The following is a 23136-nucleotide window of genomic DNA, read 5'->3' on the forward strand; positions in this document are numbered from 1 at the left end:
CCCCTCCATGCCCTGCAGTGGAGTTTGTGTCTGGCCTCACCCAGATATTCCCTGTCTGTGTTTCTCACACAGAAATACCTGGTTGTTTCCTCAATTTTCATGTTGGTCATTTCAAGAGAGATAGTGTGCATAGAGTTGCCCCTAGATATTGTGAATTTTTCTTAAATTGATGGAGCATAATTTAAATAATTGTATTTATTTGACTCAATAAAGCTACTCCCCTTTTTCCCTAGAGACTGACAGACACAGTTCAGAAAACATGAATCGAAGGGCATTGCAGGAGATGCTCCGAGGAACCCCAAGGCTGTCTCCAATAAGTTCCCAAGTCCACCAGCTGTACTCTGCATAGGACAACTGCAGGCACAGAGAAAATAGAGTGAATAACCCATGTAGAATAGTCACAACTGAGCCTAATGAAGGGGGGACATTACATTTAACAGTGATAAGGAGGGAAGTGTCAAATAGTGCAGCCAACATGGTGGTGGATACTGAAGAATGTAAAAGATATGGGGCAGACTCCTCAACAGATACTTCAGGGACAGGTGTGCTGTATTGCATTAACATGGGAAAGGGGTACATTTTTATTTCTCTCTTGCTGTATACGTATCTGATGTGATCCAAAGGACTCCTACCATCTATGCCTGTGAATCCCATGGTGGGAAAGGGGGAAATTATTCTTCATACTTGATGTGCAGCATTACACTGTCCACCATACTTCCTTTCCTAAAATGTGGACACTGTCTCTTTATGATTATGGCACAGGGCCTCATACTCAATTAAATCCAGTAGGAAAAGGGCAGGGACATCAGGCAATATCTGAGTATTAGTTAGGGCTACCAACCACTGATATGTTCATAAAATTAGTGTTTTGTGAGTGTGAAAGTCAATTTAGATGTCACACGTGATCAGGGATGGAGTAGGAAATTTCAAATGTACTGAGCTCATGTTGTCACCTTACCCCATATGTGTCCCAGATGTGGTCAACACAAGGAATCTCTCTGCTCCACTCCCTGTGCTTTGCACAAAGTGGTAGCTGAATTTTCCCAGGTCTCTGTAAAGATCCTCGTTGATTCCTAGTGACAAAATTGTGATCAGTACCTTGTCCTGCTCCCCTTTATTTCTCTTCATGCAGGCACTAATGTTCCCAGGAATATAGTGACTCAATGACACTCTGGGAACAGTTCACCTGGAATGAGTCCACATTAGGAGGGATCATTGCTGGGAACTTCACTGAGAGCATGACTTCTTTTTCAATGAGAATTTCCAATTTCCCTCTATCACAGTAAAGAGAGGAAGAAGGTAAATAAAACCATAACCTCAAGTACAGGGTAATAGGGCTTCAGTCCTCTGGGACTTGGGAAGGTTTTCTGCCTCAGACTCATTCAGTTTATTTATCCACACAATAGAGATAATTATCCTAACTGCCTCACAGAAGAATCATGTGTGATTCCTTAAAAGGTATCTCTGAATAGACACTGTTCAAATATGGAAGATTGTTTTGGAAAGTGACTGAAAGAATAAATGAATGGGCTCTCTATCTGAAGAAGAGGCAAGGGAAGAGTTTAGATGGCAGAGATAACAGGAAACTCCTTTTTTGATAGGTAATTGTGGCTGACCTCACTTTGGGCAAAGAGAAGGGAAAGGTATTTCCAGCAAACACTGGTCTCTCATTGAGCCCATTGCTATGCACCAAGTCTTGGGAATTCATTTGTGGAAGGCATTGCCCTGCCCTCAGCAGATGATGGCAAATGTTAGGAAATAGACACAGATTTCTATTAAAGAAATGGCCATTCGAGTTTTAAATGAAATAAGACAAAATTGTTAAAATATACCTGCAATAGATTGAATCATGTATGTCAGGAAAGGCATCTGCTGAATCTTAATCCACATTCCTGTGGGTGTGAGTTCATTTCTAAATAGGCGTATTAACTTTTATCGTCTAATATCATTTGAGAATAGGATCTTCTAAGGTCTTACTTAGGCACAGACAAAATGAATGTCGAAAGGTTTTGACTGATATGATGGGAGCCTTATTAAGAGAGGAATTATGACATGACAAGAGGAATGAGAATATAGAAAGCAATGTAAACTGTTAACTAATTCATAATGACAGAGAAAATGCCATGTGACTGGCGAGCAGAATTGAAATTCAAGGGACTCAAGAATTCTGGCAAGTAATAGAGAAAATACCACAGAATTCAGGAAGAAAGGACACTTTTGTTCATGACTTGATTTTGGACACCTAGCCTCTGAAACTGTGAGCTAATGAAGTCCTTTTGTTAAACAAAGTGGAGCACAGCATTTGCCATAGTAGCCTGCAAACAGTGTCAGCTTTTAATACCAGAAAGAGGGTGTGCCACTATTACATAAACGTAAAAATATGGAAATGGCTTAGAAACAGTTAATGGATATTGGATGGAAGAATTTGGAGTTTCTTGGTGGGAAATTCTTGGATTGATTTGAAGGGAATGTTGGTAAAGACATGGATTTAAAGTCATTTCTGTAGAGGTTCAGAAAAAGGTGAAAGAAGAAGAGAAAGTTGCTACCGTTATATAGAATACGTAGCTCATTATAGGTGAATGTTGATAAAAACGTGGATGCTCCAGTATCCATGTGGAATCTAAGCCCCCACTTGACATAGATGTGCAATGGACACAACCAATCCAATGTCCACAGAGAAAATGTGGAATGGGTGTGGGAAGGGTAGCCATGGTGGCTGCTGGGTTTGGGGAATGGGAGGAAGAGATGAGATGTGGAGGCATTTTCGGGACGTGGAGTTGTCCTGGGTGGTGCTTCACGGACAATTACAGGACATTGTAGACCCCCCCAGGGCCCACTGGATGGAACGGGGGAGAGTGTGGGCTATGATGTGGACCATTGACTACGGGGTGCAGTGATGTTCAGAGATGTACTTACTGGGTGCAATGGATGTCTCACGATGATGGGAGAGAGTGTTGCTGTGGGGGGAGTGGGGGGTGGGGGCGGTGGGGTTGATTAGGACCTCGTATTTTTTGAATGTAATTCGTAAAAATAAATAATTTTAATTAAAAAAAAATCGTGGATGCTGAAGGTAGTTCCAGTGAGACCCTAGAATGAAATGATGAATATAATATTGGAAACTGCGAGAAAATTGATCCTTGGTATGAAGAGGAAGAGAGTTCAGTAGAAGTGTGCACTAATGTCCAAAGGAAGGTGAGACATGAACATTCTCACCTTATCCAGGTAGACTATACTGTGGCTTGGACCAGAGGTGGCTCTCAACAGCCTACAGTGTGCTTCACTGAAATGATTTCAAAGAGAACAGGGCTACACTTTTGGCCTTACCTGACCCATCCTTTTCTATGGAGAGTAGGTTAGGACTTAGGCATCAAATCATGCATTCTAGAGGAATGTAAAATTAGAAATATATCATTTTTTTCTGATGACATGGCCCCTTTCAAATCATATGGTAAATCAGCATTTTTCTGAATTTTTCAAATTTAATTGTTTTTAAAAAAAGATATAGGGATCAAAAAATATAAATTAAAAAATATAAGAGGTTTCCATATAACCCACACCCCTCCCCACCCCACTCCTCACACATCCACAACCTCTTTCATCATGTGGCACATTCATTGCATTTGGTTAATACATTTTGGAGCATGGCTGCATCACATCAATTATACTTTACATTATAGTTTACATGCTCCGCCAGTACATTCAGTAGGTTAAGGCAGGGTATATAATATCCAGCATCCATCCCTGCAATATCATTTGGGAAACTCCAGATCCCAAAACTGCCCCCACATCATATCTCTTCCCTCTCCCTGCCTGAACAATTACCATGGCCACTGTCTCCACATCAGTATTACAATTTCTTCAATTGCTAGAGTTAAAATAGTTCTGTAGTAGAATACCATAAGTCCACTGTAATCCATATTTTATTCCTCCATCCTGTGGACAATGTGATGGTGATTTCCACTCCACCTCTAAATTGAGTGGGGACTTAGATCCCACATGCTTGATGAATGTAATTCTCCTGCTTGCAGTTGTAGGCACTGTTTTTGATAATTTTTCAAGAGCTGAAGGAATGTCAGAATACATGGAAATAGACACTTTTCTTCTGAAACCTCCACATGGGAGACCATCAGGATTGTTTCTGCAGCTTTTCCTTTAATACAAATTCTACAAGTTCCTATCAGGCAAAATACCATTTCATGGACAGACCCTGATCCACCTTCCCTTGACAATTCAATCAGCAATGAGAACTGAGCCTTATTTTCTCCCCCAGAGCAGGACACCTGCACAGTCTGAAAAACTGTCCACTTCACTTGCTAACAGACCCATCTATGCTACTCCACTCAGCATCCCTCATACATTTTGCACAGTATTGGCTCTTCTTTATGACTGCTTAACAAGAGCAAGAAAGGAAATAATTTGGTGGTACTCTTTATATATGACAAGAAATTTTTACATTGCAACATTTTTGAAATGCAAAGTTTGTGAATATATCTACAAAACAAAAAACAAACTGAGGGAGCACTAGTTAAATATGATGCTGAACTGACCCTCTCCTGTCTCACTAATGGATGATAAGTAACATTTTCCAGTTACCCTCAACCAATCAATACCGAAGACATCACATCTGCATTGCCATAGAAGAAAGTAGCTAATCTAGTATTTCCTACTGAAATGATCACACCTTGTCACCAATAAATGCGGCAGTTAGCAGTTAGGCAAGAAAGGAAATCTCTCAGTGGGGCAACTTAATATCCAGATTTTCTACCAGAATTCCTTTGACTAAACATTCTCATTTAGGAAACAGTATTTTCTAAAAAAACAATTTTTCTTTTTAACTGAAGCATTGTGGAAGACATGAAAATTGCCTCTTCCTCACAGTTCTGTGCATGAGGAAAAATGGTACTATTTTCCAATTAGAGAATGGAGGAGAAATAAATGAATGAGGATAGTCATAGAAAGGGTAGGGAAGTAAATCCAGATTTCTTAGTCAGATGGCGAACTGGAAAGTGGACATTTCATGAAACTCTCATTCTGCTTACTGATTTCTGAGGCATCATGTGGAACAATGAGGACTCAGCTCACAAAGGGAGACCTGGTCTTGTCATCCAGAGCCCACAGCATGCTGGGATCACATCAGCAGCTTTCCCCAAAGCCACAGGAAATGAAGGTGACTGAATGGTAGTTTAAGGCAGCACAAGAGTTCAACCAGATTTTTAAATCCCATTTTGACCAACCAACCATTATCCACATGGATAGAAATGGCCATTTGTATTTCCCATATGATGCCACCCACAGGGGACAGAGGAGAGGCCCCAGGCAAAAGTGTATGATGCAGTACCTGAGCTTTGGGATTTAGACCACAGCAAACATGTAATTCATTGATAGGGAATATAAGTAACAAAGGGAAATGTGGGAACAATAGAATGCAAAAATAAGATGGATCATCAGTCAAATAGACAATCAGATTAATGCTGAGATTGATGTGAGCACATCTGCAAAAGTAGGAGTGCAATTTGAAATCCAGTACAATCTGTACACTGGAACAGCCTCTGTTGTTTCTCATGTGAAACACAGATGTTTTCCTAATGAGTTACATTACTGAATTATCTGCCATCAGTCTCACTGTGAAAGATTGAACATGTTGCCATTAATCACTCAGAGTTCTGAACCAGGCAAACATTAGCAGAGACATTTCTGCTTTCAAAAGAGAGAGTTTGACTAATTTTACATGTGATTATGCTTCCTCCCATTGTATCAAAACTATTCTAAATTATTGTATCAGTGATAGGCACAGGATGATAAATTTAGAGATGCTCCCTGGGGAAACAGCTGGAAAGGAAGCTCTAGATCCTGACAGGAAACCAGTCCTTAACCACCTTGCTGCACCTGCTCCAGCAGCTGCTCCTTGTGCTCATTGGGTCCTGAGCATCCCCTTGTGGCCTACCCAGAGAAGATTTTGTCTGGGTTAGCCTTGCCTTCCCCTCACTGTGTCTCACACAGTAATAATGGGCCATGTCCTCAGGTTGCAGTCTGTTCATTTGCTGATGCAGCTGGTTCCTGTTGTTGTCCCTGGAGATGGTGAATCGGCCCTTCACAGAGTCTGCATAGTATATGCCGCCACTCCAGCCCCTTCCCTGAGCCTGACGGCCCCAGTCCATGAAATACCCATTAAAGTTGAATCCTGAGGCTGAACAGGAGAGGTGCAGAGATCCTCCTGGTGGTCTCAAATCACCCCCAGACTCCAACAGTTGAAATTCACACAGGACACCTGCAAACAAACATTAGAAGTTGAGTCATGCATAGTCTCTCTCTCACACACACACACACACACACACAAATGCACAGAAACACATATTCACAATGCACCAAAACCAATTTCTTTATTTTTTTATTTTTTTATTTTTTTAAATATTTATTTATTATTATTATTTTTTAATTACATTAAAAAAATATATGAGGTCCCATTCAACCCCACCAACCCCGCCCCCCACTCCCCCCACAGCAACACTCTCTCCCATCATCGTGATACATCCATTGCACCTGGTAAGTTCATCTCTGAGCATCACTGCACCCCATAGTCAATGGTCCACATCATAGCCCAGACTCTCTCACGTTCAATCCAGTGGGCCCTGGGGGGATCTACAGTGTCCCGTAATTGTCCGTGAAGCACTATCCAGGACAACTCCACGTCCCGAAAACGCCTCCACATCTCATCTCTTCCTCCCGTTCCCCACACCCAGCAGCCCCCATGGCTACCGTTCCCACACCCATTTCACATTTCCTCTGTGGACATTGGATTGGTTGTGTCCATTGCACACCTATGTCAAGTGGGGGCTTAGATTCCACATGGGTACTGGATGCACTCTTCCCGCTTCCAGTTGTAGACACTCTAGGCTCCATGTTGTGGTGGTTGACCTTCTTCAACTCCATGTTAGCTGAGTGGAGTAAGTCCAATAAGTCAAAGTGTAGGAGCTGAAGTCTGTTGAGGCTCTGGGCCTGGGTGTCATATTATCAGTCCAGAGATTCAAATCCCCTACATATATCTTAAACTCAGCACCAACTACAATTCCAATAAAGTAGCATGCAAGTCTTGTGAAAAGAGATCCCCTCTGAGTCCATTTCCATCACGCAGAAACACCAGCTCCAAAGAAGGGCCATGTGTCATGGCAGTGAACCCCTTCTGCCATGACCATAGAACCCGTGGGTCTCTTTATCCCTCAAAAGAACCAATACCTGGGGTTGTATCTACCTTATCTGTCTCTTAGACTCTGTTCAGTTGTACATAGGGGTATTCCTTCTGACAACCTCCAGACTCTTCTTTTTTTTTTTTTTTGTAGCTATTCATTTATTTTGGGGTTCTTTCTCTATGGCAATTTTCAAACAAACACAAAAATAGAATTGTTCAATGAACCCCCATATCCATATCACTCAGCTTTAATAACCATCCATTTTATTATGGCAGTTTCCAAACAAACACAAAAATAGAGAAAATTGCCCTATGAAACCCCATGTCCCTATCACCCAGCTTTAATAAACATTTTTCTGCTTCATCAATCTCACCCCCTTACACACACACTTTTGGGAAGATATTAATAGCAAAAGTCAGTTATAATGGTGGTGTAGTTATATTTTTTAAGTTCTCTTCCAGACTCTTTTTTAGAGACTCACAGCCTTATAATCTCATTTCTCCTTTCCATTTCCCCCTTACATTAGGTCAAACCGCTTCCCGAAGTCATGTTATTATATGTAGACAGGTATATTCTGCTGTTCTGCATTGAATCTTTAATTCAAGGTCATTTTCTAGTTGCTTCTTCAGCTGGTATGTGGTAGTGATCCCTCGGTGCCAGGGAGGCTCATCCCCGGGTGTCGTGTCCCACGCTGGGGGGAATGCATCACATCTACACGCTGAGTTTGGCTGTGAGAGTGGCCACATTTGAGTAACATGAAGGCTGTCAGGAGGAAACCCCCAGGCACAATGCTACTCTAGGCCTTGTTCTTATTGCAGGTGCATAGGCTCAAAAGTGTAGCCATTAGTATCAAGAGCCCACTGTTGGGCCCTCCTTCCTTCCTGGTTCTTGCCGTTGCACCTGGAGGATTGCCGCTGCTCTCCCAGGGCCCACAACAGTGACCCCCCGGCCAGGAGCCCAGTACCCCCACAGCTGTTGTTTTTAATTGTTTCCACTATGAGTATATATAGACATTACCATATACCCTGGGCATATGCCCTGTATAACTCCCTGTCAACCATATATATCCTGTCAATAACATCCCATATCAGTATTCCTCCGCTGCCATTGTTGAACCACTCTGTGATCCAAAACTTCCCGTAAAGTGAATCCCAACATAATGTCAGCTTCAGAAGAGTCTTAGATCACCAAAATTCATATATACAATATACAGTATTTCCCCAGATCCACCATAAAACCTTTTCCCTTCCACAGCAATAATCTTTTAACTTATTCATATCATATATCCTGAAACTGATGTACAGATTCCGAAACTATAGTTTTCAAACAAGTTAACATTTGTGCTTACTATGTGGTCCATACTTTAGGTTGTACAGTTTTCTAAATTTTTTAGTTATCCTATGTTTTGTCTTATGGTTTTCATTATTAGTCTGCTGTCCCCTATATGTTTTTGGTGTAATATTAGCTGTTTTATATTCATCCTCATGTACTCTCACATAACTCCTCTTTTGCCCCCTTATTTACCTTTGTTCTATCCATTGCACGTCCATTTTCCCCTCCCCTTAGAGCCCACAACGCCTGCCAATCTAATGCCCTGGGAGCCGTCCTTTCTCACGAGAGATACAGTTCTCTCTATTCGACAGCATTAGTCTTCCCCAGGATATGGGTCCACCCCACCCAATGGTAGAACCCACCTTGGCAAAATGAGCCTTCAGCTATTCCCTCCGGAGTCCGTCCCGCATCAGACCATACCCCCTGAGCATCCTAACCAGGTGTCCCTCCTATTTATACTTTGATACGTTTTACTCAACATTTAGTTCTCAATGAACTTCTGGCATTCTCCCATGTTTGTATGTTGCCCCTCCCTCCCACCTATTTCTTGGACCATATTACCCCTCTTCCCATCCCCAGCCCCCCTCCAACCCAGAAAACCCCACCCGAAGGTAACCCCTTGCCCCCATTTTGTCCCTTCTTTGTGCTCATACTTACCCCCAGCTCATCACAGATTCCACCCCTACAGACATTAACTCACATCCTTCCTCCACCCCCGATTTCCAGTAAGCCACTTTTCCAGACTCTAGCTCTCTGAGGCAGTTAACTTATTTCATATCATTGAGGTCATATAGTATTTGTCCTTCAATGCCTGGGTTGCTTCACTTAACATAAGATTCTCAAGATTCATCCATGTTATCACGTGCGATTGTAGTGTATTGGTTCTTACAGCTGAGTAGTATTCCATTGTGTGTATATACCACATTTTATTGATCCACTCATCTGTTGATGGACTTTTGGATTGATTCCAACTTTTGGCGATGGTGAACAATGCTGCTATGAACATTGGTGTACATATATCGGTTTGTGTCCTTGTTTTCAGATCTGATGGGTATATACCCAGCAGTGGTATTGCTGGGTCATATGGCAAATCTATGGATAATTTTTTGAGAAACTGCCAAACTGTCCTCCAGAATGGTTGGATCCTTCTGCATTCCCACCAGCAATTGATGAGTGTTCCCCTTTCTTCACATCCTCTCCAGCATTTGTATTCTACTGTTTTTTTCATGGCTGCCAATCGTATGGGAGTAAGATGGCATCTCATTGTAGTTTTGATTTGCATTTCCCTGATAGCTAGGGATTTGGAGCATTTTTTCATGTGCTTTTTAGCCATTTGTATTTCTTCTTTGGAGAAGTGTCTGTTTAAATCTTTTTCCCATTTTTTAAATGGGTTGTTTATCTTTTTGTTTTCGAGATCTATGAGTTCTTTATATATGCAAGTTATAAGTCTCTTATCAGATATATGGTTGCCAAATATTTTCTCCCATTGTGTGGGTTCCCTTTTTACTTTCTTGCCAAACTCCTTTGAGGTGCAGAAGGCTTTAATTTTGAGGTAGTCCCATTTATCTATTTGTTCTTTTGCTGCTCGTGCTTTTGGTGTGATATTCATGAAGCCATTTCCTATTACAAGGTCCTGTAGATGTTTCCCTACACTGCTTTCTAAGGTCTTTATGGTCTTGGCTCTTATATTTAGGTCTTTGATCCATCTAGAGTTGATCTTTGTATAAGGTGTGAGATGGTAATCCTCTTTCATTCTTCTACATATGGCTATCCAGTTCTCCAGGCACCATTTGTTGAATAGGCCATTCTCTCCCAGTTGAGAGGGTTTGGTGGCTTTATCGAATATTATATGGCTATATACATGAGGTTCTATATCTGAACTTTCAATTCGATTCCATTGGTCTGTGTGTCTCTCCTTATGCCAGTACCATGCTGTTTTCACTACTGTAGCTTTGTAGTATGTTTTGAAGTCAGGAAGTGTGATTCCTCCTATTTCGTTTTTCTTTTTCAATATGTCTTTGGCTATTCGGGGCCTCTTTTTATTCCAAATAAATTTCATAGTTAGTTTTTCTAGTTCCTTAAAGAAGGCTGTGTTGATTTTTATTGGGATTGCATTGAATGCATAGATCAGTTTTGGTAGGATAGACATCTTAATAATATTCAGTCTTCCTATCCATGAACAGGGAATATTCTTCCATTTATTTAGGTCTTCTTTGATTTCCTTGAACAATCTTGTATAGTTCTCGATGTATAAGTTTTTTACCTCTTTAGTTAAATTTATTCCTAAGTATTTGATTTTTTTATTTACTATTGTGAATGGTATTTGTTTCTTGATTTCCTCCTGATCTTGCTCATTATTGGTGTATAGAAATGCTACTGATTTTTGCGCATTGATCTTATAACCTGCGACTTTGCTAAACTCATTTATGAGTTCTAGGAGCTTTGTTGAAGATCTCTCAGGGTTTTCTATATATAGGATCATGTCATCTGCAAATAATGAAATTTTGACTTCTTCCCTTCCAATTTGAATGCCTTTTATATCTGGTTCTTGTCTCAGTGCTCGAGCCAGTACTTCCAAGACAATGTTAAATAGGAGCGGAGACAATGGGCATCCTTGTCTTGTTCCTGATTTTAGAGGGAAGGATTTCAGGACTTCACCACTGTAAACAATGTTGGCTTTAGGTTTTTCATATATACTCTTTATCATGTTCAAAAAGTTTCCTTGTATTCCGATCTTTTGGAGTGTTTTTATCAGGAAAGGGTGCTGTATTTTGTCAAATGCCTTTTCTGCATCTATAGATATAATCATGTGGTTTTTTTCTCTCAATCTGTTTATATGGTGTATTACATTGATTGATTTTCTTATGTTGAACCATCCTTGCATACCTGGGATAAATCCCACTTGGTCATGGTGTATAATTCGTTTAATGTGTTGTTGAATACGATTAGCAAGTATTTTGTTAAGTATTTTTTCGTCTAGGTTCATTAGAGAAATTGGTCTGTAATTTTCCTTTCTTGTGGTGTCTTTGTTTGGCTTTGGTACTAGGGTAATGTTGGCATCATAGAAGGAATTAGGCAGTGTTCCTTCTGTTTCGATTTTTTGGAATAGTTTCAACAGGATTGGTGTTAGTTCTTTCCGGAATGTTTTGTAGAATTCACCTGTGAAGCCGTCTGGCCCTGGGCTCTTCTTAGTTGGGAGATTTTTAATGACTGATTCTATCTCTTTGCTTGTGATTGGTTTGTTAAGATCATCAATTTCTTCTTTCGTCAGTATGGGCTGCTTATGTATTTCTAGGAATTTGTCCATTTCCTCTAAATTGTCATTTTTGTTGGAATATAGTTTTTCAAAGTATCCTCTTATGATAGTCTTTATTTCTGTGGGGTCAGTGGTGATATCACCTTTCTCATTTCTTATTTTGTGTATTTGCATCTTTTCTCTTTTTTTCTTTGTTAGTCTCGCTAAAGGTTTGTCAATTTTGTTGATCTTCTCAAAAAACCAGCTCTTGGTCTTGTTTATTTTTTCAAGTGCTTTCTTATTTTCTATTTCATTTAGTTCTGCTCTTATCTTTGTTATTTCCTTCCTTCTTCTTCCTGTTGGGTTACTTTCTTGTTGTTTTTCTAATTCCTTCAAATGTGCAGTTAATTCTTCAATTTCTGCTCTTTCTTCTTTTTTGATATATGAATTTATGGCTATAAATTTCCCTCTCAGTACCGCTTTTGCTGCATCCCATAAATTTTAGTATGTTGTGTTATCATTATCATTTGTTTCAAGGTAGTCATTGATTTCTTTTGTGATTTCCTCTTTGACCCACTGTTTTTCTAAGAGTGTGCTGTTTAATTTCCAAATTGTCGTGTGAAGTCTGGGTCTCTGTCCCTTGCAAATTTCTAGCTTGACTCCACTGTGGTCAGAGATATTGTTTTGTATGATTTCGATCTTTCTGAATTCATTAAGCCTTTCTTTGTGGCCTAGCATATGGTCAATCTTGGAGAATGTTCCATGTGCGCTTGAGAAAAATGTATATCCTGCTGTGTTTGGGTGTAATGATCTATATATGTCTATTAGATCCAGCTCTTCTAATATACTGTTCAAATGTTTTGTTTCTTTAGTGATTCTCTTTTGAGATGTTCTGTCCAGAGTTGATAGTGGTGTATTAAAATCCCCACTATAATTGTAGATGCATCTATTCTTTCACTTAGTTTTTCCAGCGTTTGCCTCACATATTTAGAGGCGCCCTTGTTAGGAGCATAAATATTTATGATTGTTCGATCTTCTTGACAAATTGTCCCTTTCACTAAAATATAGTGTCCTTCTTTGTCTCTCACAATTGTTTCGCATTTAAAGTCTATTTTGTGTGATATTAATATAGCTACTCCTGCCTTTTTTTGGTTGTTGTTTGCTTGTATGATTGTTTTCCAGCCATTCACTTTCAATCTCCATGAGTCTCTGGGTCTAAGATGTGTCTCTTGTAGGCAGCATATAGATGGGTCGTATTTCCTTATCCAGTGTCCCAGTCTGAATCTTTTGATAGGTGAGTTTAATCCGTTCACATTCAGTGTTATTACGTTTAGAGAGTTATTTATGGTAGCCATATTTTGGTTGGATTTGTGTTTGTTATATTTTGTTTGTATTATTTTATTTTCCCCTTCTATTTTTGTCTTTCTTGTTGCTTTTACACTCTCCTCCATCTCTGACTGTCCTGTTTTTTCCTTTCTTCCTGCATAATTCCCTTAAGAATTTCTTGAAGGGGAGGTTTCTTGTTGATATACTCTTTCAGTTTCTGTTTATCTGTGTATATTTTGAACTCTCCATCATTTTTGAATGCTAGTTTAGCTGGATAGAGTATTCTTGGTTGGAGATTTTTTTCCTTTAGTACCTTGACTATATCATACCACTGCCTTCTTGCCTCCATCGTTTCAGATGAGAAATCAGCACTTAATCTTATGGAGTTTCCCTTGTATGTGATGGTTTTCGTTTCTCTTGCTGCTTTTAGAATTTTTTCTTTGTCTTGAGCATTGGATAATTTGACAAGTATATGTCTTGGGGTGGGCCTTTTGGGGTTTATGACCAGTGGAGTGCGCTGTGCTTCTTGGATATGTACATCTGTCTCTTTCAGTAGATTTGGGAAGTTTTCATTCAATTTTTCCTGCAACACTCCTTCTGACCCCTTTCCCTTCTCTTCTCCTTCTGGAATGCCTATAATACGTATGTTTGAGCGTTTTGAGTTATCATTCAGGTCCCTAAGTCCTATCTGGATTTTTTCTACCTTTTTATTGACCACTTCTACTATCTGTTTGATTTCCAATGCACTGTCTTCCACATCACTAATTCTCTGCTCTGCCTCTTCTAGTCTGCTGATATTTGCTGCAAGTGTGTTTTTGATTTCTTGATTTGTGGTGTTCATTTCCATCATATCTGTTATTTTTTTGCGCATGTCTGCAATTTCCCCTCCAAGTGTTGTCTTCACGCTGTTAACCTCTTTCATTACTTCATCAAATTTGTCGGTGATAAATGTTCTGAGATCTTTCATTGCTTGTGCGAAGTCCTGCCCCCCTTCCTGATTTTCAGTTTGTTGATTGGATTCAGCCATGTTTTCCTGATTACTGGTTTGGTTTGTAGATTTTTGTTGCTGTCTTGTCAACATTTTTTCTTGACGGGTTTAATCAGTTCCTTAGCTTCTTTGTCTAGTCTTGGAGATTAATTAGCTGTTGTTTTTGCGTAAGTGTTATATCTTCTCTTTGTCACTTTGTTCTTCTTATTCCAATTTCTTATTGCTAGTTAAGCTCACTTTAAAGGAAAGTATTTGTGCTGGGGAAAGTCAATTGTGTAAGGAAGGAAAAAGTGTGAAGTAGTATTGGTGATATATGTTTACAAAGCAACAATATGAGTTCTGGGAGGATGGAGATTAGATCATGTAAATTGTGTAGCGTTATAGTAGTAGGAAAGTACCTATAATGAGGTAGACGACTGAATATGGGAGGAATGTGGTACGTACTAAGAGGCTATTGTTTTCGTGAGAGAGGGAAAGAGAAAAGAAAGGTAATAGTTTCAGGGACGAATACCAGATGGAAAACTAAACAAAGGTATTAGAAATTAAGAGTTAGACACTTTGTGGATCAAAGAAAGGGAGATGGAATATAGGAGAGATAGCAGATGGTGGAGGATATCAAGTTGTAGGGGAAAGGGGATAGTGTAGATAGGCTAAATCTATTCACAGAGAAATGAGGCAGTGGAGGGTGAGGAAACCCAGCAAATGTGAGGTATTTCCTGCAGGACCTATTGTATTGTTAAGGTAAAATAGTTTAAGAAGAATATTGGGGACAAGAAAGAGAGGATTGAAAAAAAAAAAAAAAGAACAACAAGAACAACAACAACAACAAAAAATAAAAAAATAAAAAAAAAAAAAAACAAAAAAAAAAAAACAAAGAACAGAAACCCCGCCACCAGGCTCGGCTGGGCTCAGCTGGGCTCCGGTCCCCCGCCCGCCGCCCGCCACTGCTCTGCTGGGCTTGGCTGGGCTCGGCTTTCCCGCCTGCCGCCTGGCGCGGCGTGGCTGGGCTCGGCCCCCCAGCCCGCCGCGGCTCAGCCGGGCTCGGCCGGACTCGGCTTCCCCGCCCACCGCCCGCCGCGGCACGGCTAGGCTCGGCTGGGCTTGTCTCCTTTGCCCGCCGCCCGCCGCGGCACAGCGCGGCTCGGCTCTCCCGCCCGCCACCCGCCGCGGTGCTAGCTGCCTCGGCTTCGCCTACCCAAGGAGGGAGTCCTCCACACGTAGCTGGGATCTCCGTGTATATTTCACAGATGGATCCTCTCTGTTACCTTCCCTCCAAATCGATGTCCAGACACCTCCGGACCAGGAAAAATCCCGAAACAGCCGGTCCCAAAGAGTCTCCGACGCCTCCCAGCCGATTCCCCCCAGGAGCTAGTAACCGGGAAGTTCACTCAGCCGCCATCTTGCCTCCCCCTCCTGAAAAGTCCCAAAACCAATTTCTAGTTAATATTACATTGGAAAATTGAGAAAAGCAAAGTCCAGACCAGCACACCCTTCATGGTGCCTCCTCTTCCTCAGACCTGGGCACAGAGCAGGGTGAGTTCAGACACGGGGAGAGGGCTCCTCTCTCAGAGTTCCAAGGTCTAGACCTGGGCTCAATTTCAGGACCAGAGGGAGGGGCCCCATTTGCATGTCTTTTTCCTACAGGGCACATTAGCTCCATCTCGGCACGTGTGGCTCTCACTTGCCCTGTAGTCTCTGTATCCAGTGTTCTCTGTGATAAGAGCCAGTGAGAATCTGAGTGCATGGAAAAGCATTTCAGTACAAGGAAACAGTGCAGTGCTTTCTCCTTCCACCTTCTCCTGAAGAATTGTCGTTATCGCCCAGGTTTCTCTCCTTGTAACACCCACATGGCTCATATGACAGCAAGCCTATTCTCTTCCTCCATCTGCTGATTTCAGCAAGCTGAAAATAGAGTCTCTGAACAACTGTGTGTCAGAGCTTTTGACAGCTGCCCCATGAATGGGGAATCACAACCTTTTTCCTTGCTCCCACAGAGAAATAAACCAGAGGCCAGGCTGGATGTCCAACTGGGTCTGACACTGTGAACTTCAACCTGACACCCAGGTCAGGTCCACTTCTTGGATGATCTTTCATTCAAAGGAATTGAATGGTTTATCAGGAGGTGCTGCCTGGAGGTCTTGAAGTTAGGGCAGCAGTCAGCCTCCTCCCAATCATGCTGCACATCACAGTCAATGGAGGCTCCCCTCTCCCTACACTCTTCCTCCCTGCTCTCCTGCAGCTTTTGGTTCAGGTTCTCAGCCTGCCTGTGGAATTCCATCCTAGACAGTATAAACTAGTGTTCTACTCTGAGTAGGAGTAACTGCTACAACTATGAGAAATTTCCAGGGCAGACAAGAGATCCCTGCTGAGTATGCTGGTGAGGGCCTGATAGGGACATGAAGGAACTCGCCATGGTGAACTTTGCCATCACTGCAAGGCACCCCAAATCCTTCCTCAACCCAGTGCTTTAATGCAATTTCTGGTCACCCTCCAGGTCCTTTGTCTCCATTCCCAGTGTGTGTGCCTGGCCATTGTGGAAGCTATCACTGATGTTCATGGAGGTGCCAGATTTGTGCCTCCTCCTGCTCATCATCAAGGGAACGGTGAGCCCAGGCAGCACCTGATAGTCATCCTGCAGGCACTTGTTCATGACATTGAGTGTGCATCCTTCATATGGTTTCTCATGGTGCCTTAGGCCACTTTGTTCAAAGTGAAATCACTTTAACTCCTCTCCAAATAAGGATGAGCAGAATAAGAACTTGAAGGTTGAACAATTTATATATGGTGAGGTGATTCTTGATACAGGGAAATTAGTTCAAATGAGAGCTACAATAGAGGGAACATATGTTTCAAGCACATTTATAATGTGACTTCCACAATATATGCCTTTGCATGTGTCTGTGAAATTTCCACAAATTTAGAACCTTAAAATGACACCAATTTATTATTGCATTTTCAGTTCATGAGGAGTCAAGGAATTGCTTTGCTTGATCCTCTGCTCAGTTTTCATGAGGTTTCATGGAAGTTATTATCCAGAATCCATTCTCATTTAAGACTTGAAAAGGGATGGTCAGACTTTGGGCAGAATTCATGTTCTTGAGACTGTAGTAGTAGTGGCAGCTTGTTTCTTCCAAGCCAGTGAGGAAGGGAGATATACTCCTAGCAGGATGGTATGTTATATAACATATCAATAACATTATCAAGTAAGTGGCCTCCCTTCACTGTTGCCATATTCTACTGGTTAGGAGTGAATCACAAGTCCTGCCTATAATCACATGTGTGCCGGTGTGAGTATTTGTGTGTGTGTGTGGAGCGGGAGATAAATGAGAGTATGAGTACCTGAATGCAAGGATGACCAATGCATTTAGAGCCTCTCCACCTCTGTGTCCCTCTCCAGCATTTGCATAAATGAGGGTCAACCACCCAGATGTGCTCTGCCTGATGACAAGCACGTTGCTTGTTGAGCATCTGGAACATGTCACCACACTCATCACTGTGTCACTCAGCTTGAAATAACTGATATATTTTGAGACGTAAAGTTAATATGGAGTGAATTTTTAGAGACTACCAAGTAGATTTAAAAAAACACATGACACGTTATGTGAAACTGGATCAATACTTCGATGAAACAAGCAATAAAAGGAAAAAAGCAAAGATCACTTTTTATAGCATACATAGGATAAGAAATGCATGCACGTATCATCAAAAGTCATGCAGGCAAAAAGAGAATGAATTGGAATATTTAAAATGTTGAAAGTAATCAAAAACAAAATACCTACCAAAAAAATCTCTATTTTCAAAAATGCCATTCAAAAGGAATGAGAAATAATGACTACTAGCAGACGAGAAAAATGCAGAACCCATAGCTATTAGTACTTCCCATAAGGAAATGCTAAAAGAAATTCTTCAGGGAGAAAGGAAATTACATAAATGGGAATTTTCATTTCCACAAGGAAGGAAGAACATAGGATAATGAATTAAAAATGAGGGTAAATCAAATATTAACTTTTCTTACTTTAATTGACCTAAAATATAATTGAGCAATAATGCTGTGGTATCCCATATCATACCATATGGATAATCAATGACCATGATGTTATAAGGGATGGGAGGTAGGAGTTAGAAATGCTTTCTTTTCAGTTACTTGTATCATATAGTGTTATTTTGACTGAGTTATTTGAATGTGGATTCAGAATTGTTAAATGCCTATCAAAAATTATAAGAAAATCACTAAGATCATTTTAAAGATTCAATTACTTTATATATACTCAGGAGGCAAATTAAATAAATGAACTGGGAGTTCTCTGCAGTCCCTACCTCACACTTGAGACCTGCCTAAGGTGCTATTCCAGGCTGGCTTTTTATTCTGCCTTGCATGACTGAATACCAAATACATCATTTGTCTGGTAAAGTCAAATAAGTGAGGGCAACTTAATGGTTGGAAGAAGACTGACTGCCCTTGGGAACCATTTCCTAGGCAAGGAGATGAAGCTGCAGACACTAGTAGGAGGCCTCTCCCAGGCTCCCTCTGCACCTGCCCCTGGGCAGACTCTGAGTTCAGAGGGTCCAAAGCCCTCCATGCAGCCTCCTTATACCCTCCGTCCAGGGCTGACCCAGCTCCCACTCACTTGATGTGCACAGAGCAAATATGACAACGTCCTGGGCTCTGAGCATGTTCAGAGAAAAGGTCCCCTGGTTCAAATACATAGTTGAATCATAGAACTATCAGGGAGTTACAAAATATGTCTCAAACTAATTCTTTTTTTTTTTTTTAAAGATTTATTTATTTATTTATTTAATTCCCCTCCCCTCCCCCGGTTTTCTGTTTTCTGTGTCTTTTTGCTGCGTCTTGTTTCTTTGTCCGCTTCTGTTGTCGTCAGCGGCACGGGAAGTGTGGGCGGTGCCATTCCTCGGCAGGCTGCTCCCTCCTTCGCGCTGGGCGGCTCTCTTTATGGGTGCACTCCTTGCGTGTGGGGCTCCCATACGCGGGGGACACCCCTGTGTAGCACGGCACTCCTTGCACGCATCAGCACTGCGCATGGGCCAGCTCCACACGGGTCAAGGAGGCCCGGGGCTTGAACCGCGGACCTCCCATGTGGTAGACGGACGCCCTAACCACTGGGCCAAAGTCCGTTTCCCTCAAACTAATTCTTGATGTTTTATTTTCCTGTAGAAAATAGACGTAAATAACAGGAAATGATACAGAATAACAATAAAAGGTGGATTCTTTCCCAGCATTTCATAGAAACTTTTCAAACTTTGATTTAAAAAAATGTCTGGGCTCTACCCTGGGTGGTGTTGGAGAAGAGCTGGAAGGGAGAGTTGATGGGTCACTTTTTAACAAGTATTGTCCTGTTGTCTTGTGTTTGTATTATCAATTTACTGTGAATGACCACAAATGTAGAAATATTACATAACTTAGTGAATCACTATAAATTGCTCAAATGTGTATCTCCTAAATGGTCAGTAAACAGAAATTGGTCTTCTCTCTCTAGTGAGCCTTGTCACAATCACAACCCCTCCCTCCTTCCTTCAAGGAGCAACTACTTGCCATGTGCTTAGAACACACCTCCACACATTCCTTTACACTTCATTTTCTGACTGTGCATCTGTAGACGCTGATATCTGTAGATTTTATTTTCTCAGTCTTTCAGGGATATTTAATTTCCATGTGCATAGGCCTAAATTTTTAATATACCCTGCCTTTTTTCACAAATGTCTATTTGTCTTTTCCAGAGACATTTAAAGCAACTGATTTATGTAAAATTTCCTCTCAGTCAAACAATGTGGTAAGCATGAAATAATGATTAATTAAAACTTATACACAGAATTATCCATAAGAGGTGGCAAACTTACCAATTCCTAAGTGTTTTCTTTTAACATCTACCAGTGAGACAAAGCACAGGCATTAGCTTAAAGTTTTATGTAGCTGCTACTCTTAATCAGCATTCAGCTTGTTTCCCAAAGCTTCAGCCTGATTCTGTGGAGGTCTAAATGCCTATCTCAGTTTGCCCAGGTGTCATTTTACATTGCTCAATCTCTTTTAGCAATTATACCCAAATATCAGTGGAAAAAAGTTTAACAAGAAAGGTCAATAGTTTGCTCATATTTTATTATAAGGTGATGAGGTTGGAAGTCTTGTTAAGGAGTGGAATCTGATTCAAGCAATTGCTCAACTACCCAGACATGTACCAATTATAACATGGTATCTTCTACTTCCAGATAGAAAATTAGATGTGGAATTGGAGAGAATCTGGGATTTCAGGTGGGGTATATTCTACTTGTCCAATCTGTAAACTACATAGGTTATGGCTGTGCAATTTCAATTTAGCATAATTAAACATATAACTCTTCCTCATTGAAGGGGCTGGAAATGTATGGAAACTGTGATCCCAGGAGGAAGGGGAGTGACAGTTGTGTGTGTGGACAGGATATGTCTACAAGTACGACTTGTATTCTGTTAAATACACACACACACACACACAGATACTTTATATCTTCTTTTGCAAACTACCAACTAGAGATTTTTAAAAATCATATATATGATACTGTGAGCATAGGCAAGGTGCTTGGTCAAAGTTTTATCCAGTGGTCAGTACAGGGGTGATTGTCCTTGCAATTTTTAACTAACCATAATTCTAACCATAATTTAATAAACTAATATGATATTTAAATAAAAAGAACATTTAAATCATTGTTACAAACCTAAAACTCGAGTATTTTTGACTGTTGACCATTAGTAAATATTCTATCATCTAAAACCTCACAGGTAAAAATAATGCATAAATTCAACATCTTTTTGTTATTTATTAAATATATATGTAAATAAATACATGCATCTTCTAAAGTTAACTGTAGGTGGGAAACAGATCTTTGCTATATCCAACTTATTGACTCCAAAGTAATTTTCCAGCTTTCAGCACATATACAAAATTCTTACCTAGCTGAGTAAGATAAATTTGTACATTTCACCTATATTTTCCCTGTGCTAATAATTGGCTATGTCAAATTGTTACACAAGGACACTGATATAATGGACTTCAAAAATTCATGTTTTTGAGCAGAAAATGATACATGAATGAATTCAACACTATTAACTGAAATGTTATATAGTACAACCTAAAGCTAATGTATGGAAGCTCAATAATTATTAGGTATATTCATGGAATTAAGGGATATAAGTATAATTCACAATTATATTACCCACCATTATCTTTGAAAATTGGTCCTTTCTACTTCTACTAGACCCCCTATATACACCAAATTGTAATTCCATTGAATTTATTGAAATGCTTTTTTTTTAAACATTTGCTTTTTTTTTCTTTTCTTTTTTTAAATGTCTCTCCCCTTCTCCCCACCGGCCCCCATTGCTGCTCTCTGTGTCCATTTGCTGTGTGTTCTTCTGTGACCGCTTCCATCCTTATCAGTGGCACTGGGGGGAATGCTTTATTTAAAAATACACATTATACACACAATAGGGAACGAATAAAAAGTTAAGATTAACCTCAAGAAGTTACCTATCTAATTACTTCAGAAAAAAATGGTATGCTTTTAGTAATTATATGAAATGCACATAATACCTAAAGTATTTTTCCAATGATTCTTAAAAAGCTTCTAGTGGAAAATACATATAAAACATGCAAACATATTGCCAGGAATACCCAACAGCTCCTTTTGAAATTTCATAAATAAGGGATAAACACTGCATTTATACCACTGGGGATGAGGAATCATTAAATGATAGGATTGAAAAGACCTAATATCACAATGTCTAAAATTTATAAAATTCTTTCTCTTTCCCAATGAAAAACTTCATTTTAAACTATGCATATTCTCTAACGCTGTCTTCCAGTTTGTTAACTTGCTTGCTTTCCTGGCTATTTGCTTTGTAGAAATTAGCAGGAACAGCTTTTCTCCCATTATCACCTGGCAAAGAAGTTAAACCAAACCGCTAGCGCTTCTGCTACCTAGGCTGCCCTCTTCTGGTCAATATAAGAAATACAGTCAGCAAATAATTCACAATAAGATAACTGTAGAAGAGATGTGATATGGGGACATTTTGGGGACTTGGGGTAGTCCTTAATGGTATTGTGGGCACAAATGCAGGACATTGTATGTCCTGCCACGGCCCAATTGATAGATTAAGGGAGAATTTAGACTACAGTGTAAACTGTAGTCAATGCAGCACAGCAGTGCTCCAAAGTGTATTCACCAAATGCAGTGAATGTGCCACCCTTATGAAGGAGGATGTTGACGTGGGAGGAGTGGGGGGGTGGGGAGTGGGGTATATGGAAACCTCCTATATTTTAATACAACATTTTGTCTGATCTATGTATCTGTAAAATAATAAAGGACAAAAAAATTAGTTTATAAAAGCATACTGGGCATCACCATACCCAAATCCTCAAGATTTGGGAATGAACAATGTACCAAAATAGACTTCTTATTATTCTATTATAGACATTATTATCCTAGCATATGTTTCTTCCCTATACTTTTATGTAACATTTATGTAATCTAAAGCTTCCTTGAAAAGTAGAATTAAAAATTTTTTTAAATATATGCAACTGTAGATATATATATACACACACACATATAAGGGCACACCCCACACTCCTGAGAAACTGAACTTCCCTGAATAAAATAAAATGAACATTTAGTATGTGAATTTCTACAGTGAAAAATAAAATCAGTATTATGCTAATTCTACAAATAAACAATTTCAGTCATTTTAAGAACCAGTTCATGAAGCTTTAGACACCTTCTTTTTCAGTATATTGGAGGTAGATCTGGATTATGGAGAGCAGAAATGGGTATACTCTATCTTTTATAATGATTTGGATATTAATGCAAGTTATATTTTTTGTGACTTCACTCTGTATCTATGGATGCTTTCTTATATGTAAACATTAATTATAGTAGATACACTCTTAGTAGATCATATCCTTAAACCTCCTGCTGCAAGCATCAAAACTTTTCAGAGCTGCCGTATTTTTTGTGAAGATTAATTTTAAGGTGCACTTGTTTTCCTCAGTGGTTCATCCCCATGTCTGAAATTTGCAGTAATT

The sequence above is a fragment of the Dasypus novemcinctus genome, chromosome 19 (assembly GCF_030445035.2).
Source record: "Dasypus novemcinctus isolate mDasNov1 chromosome 19, mDasNov1.1.hap2, whole genome shotgun sequence".
NCBI classification, from domain to species: domain Eukaryota; kingdom Metazoa; phylum Chordata; class Mammalia; order Cingulata; family Dasypodidae; genus Dasypus; species Dasypus novemcinctus.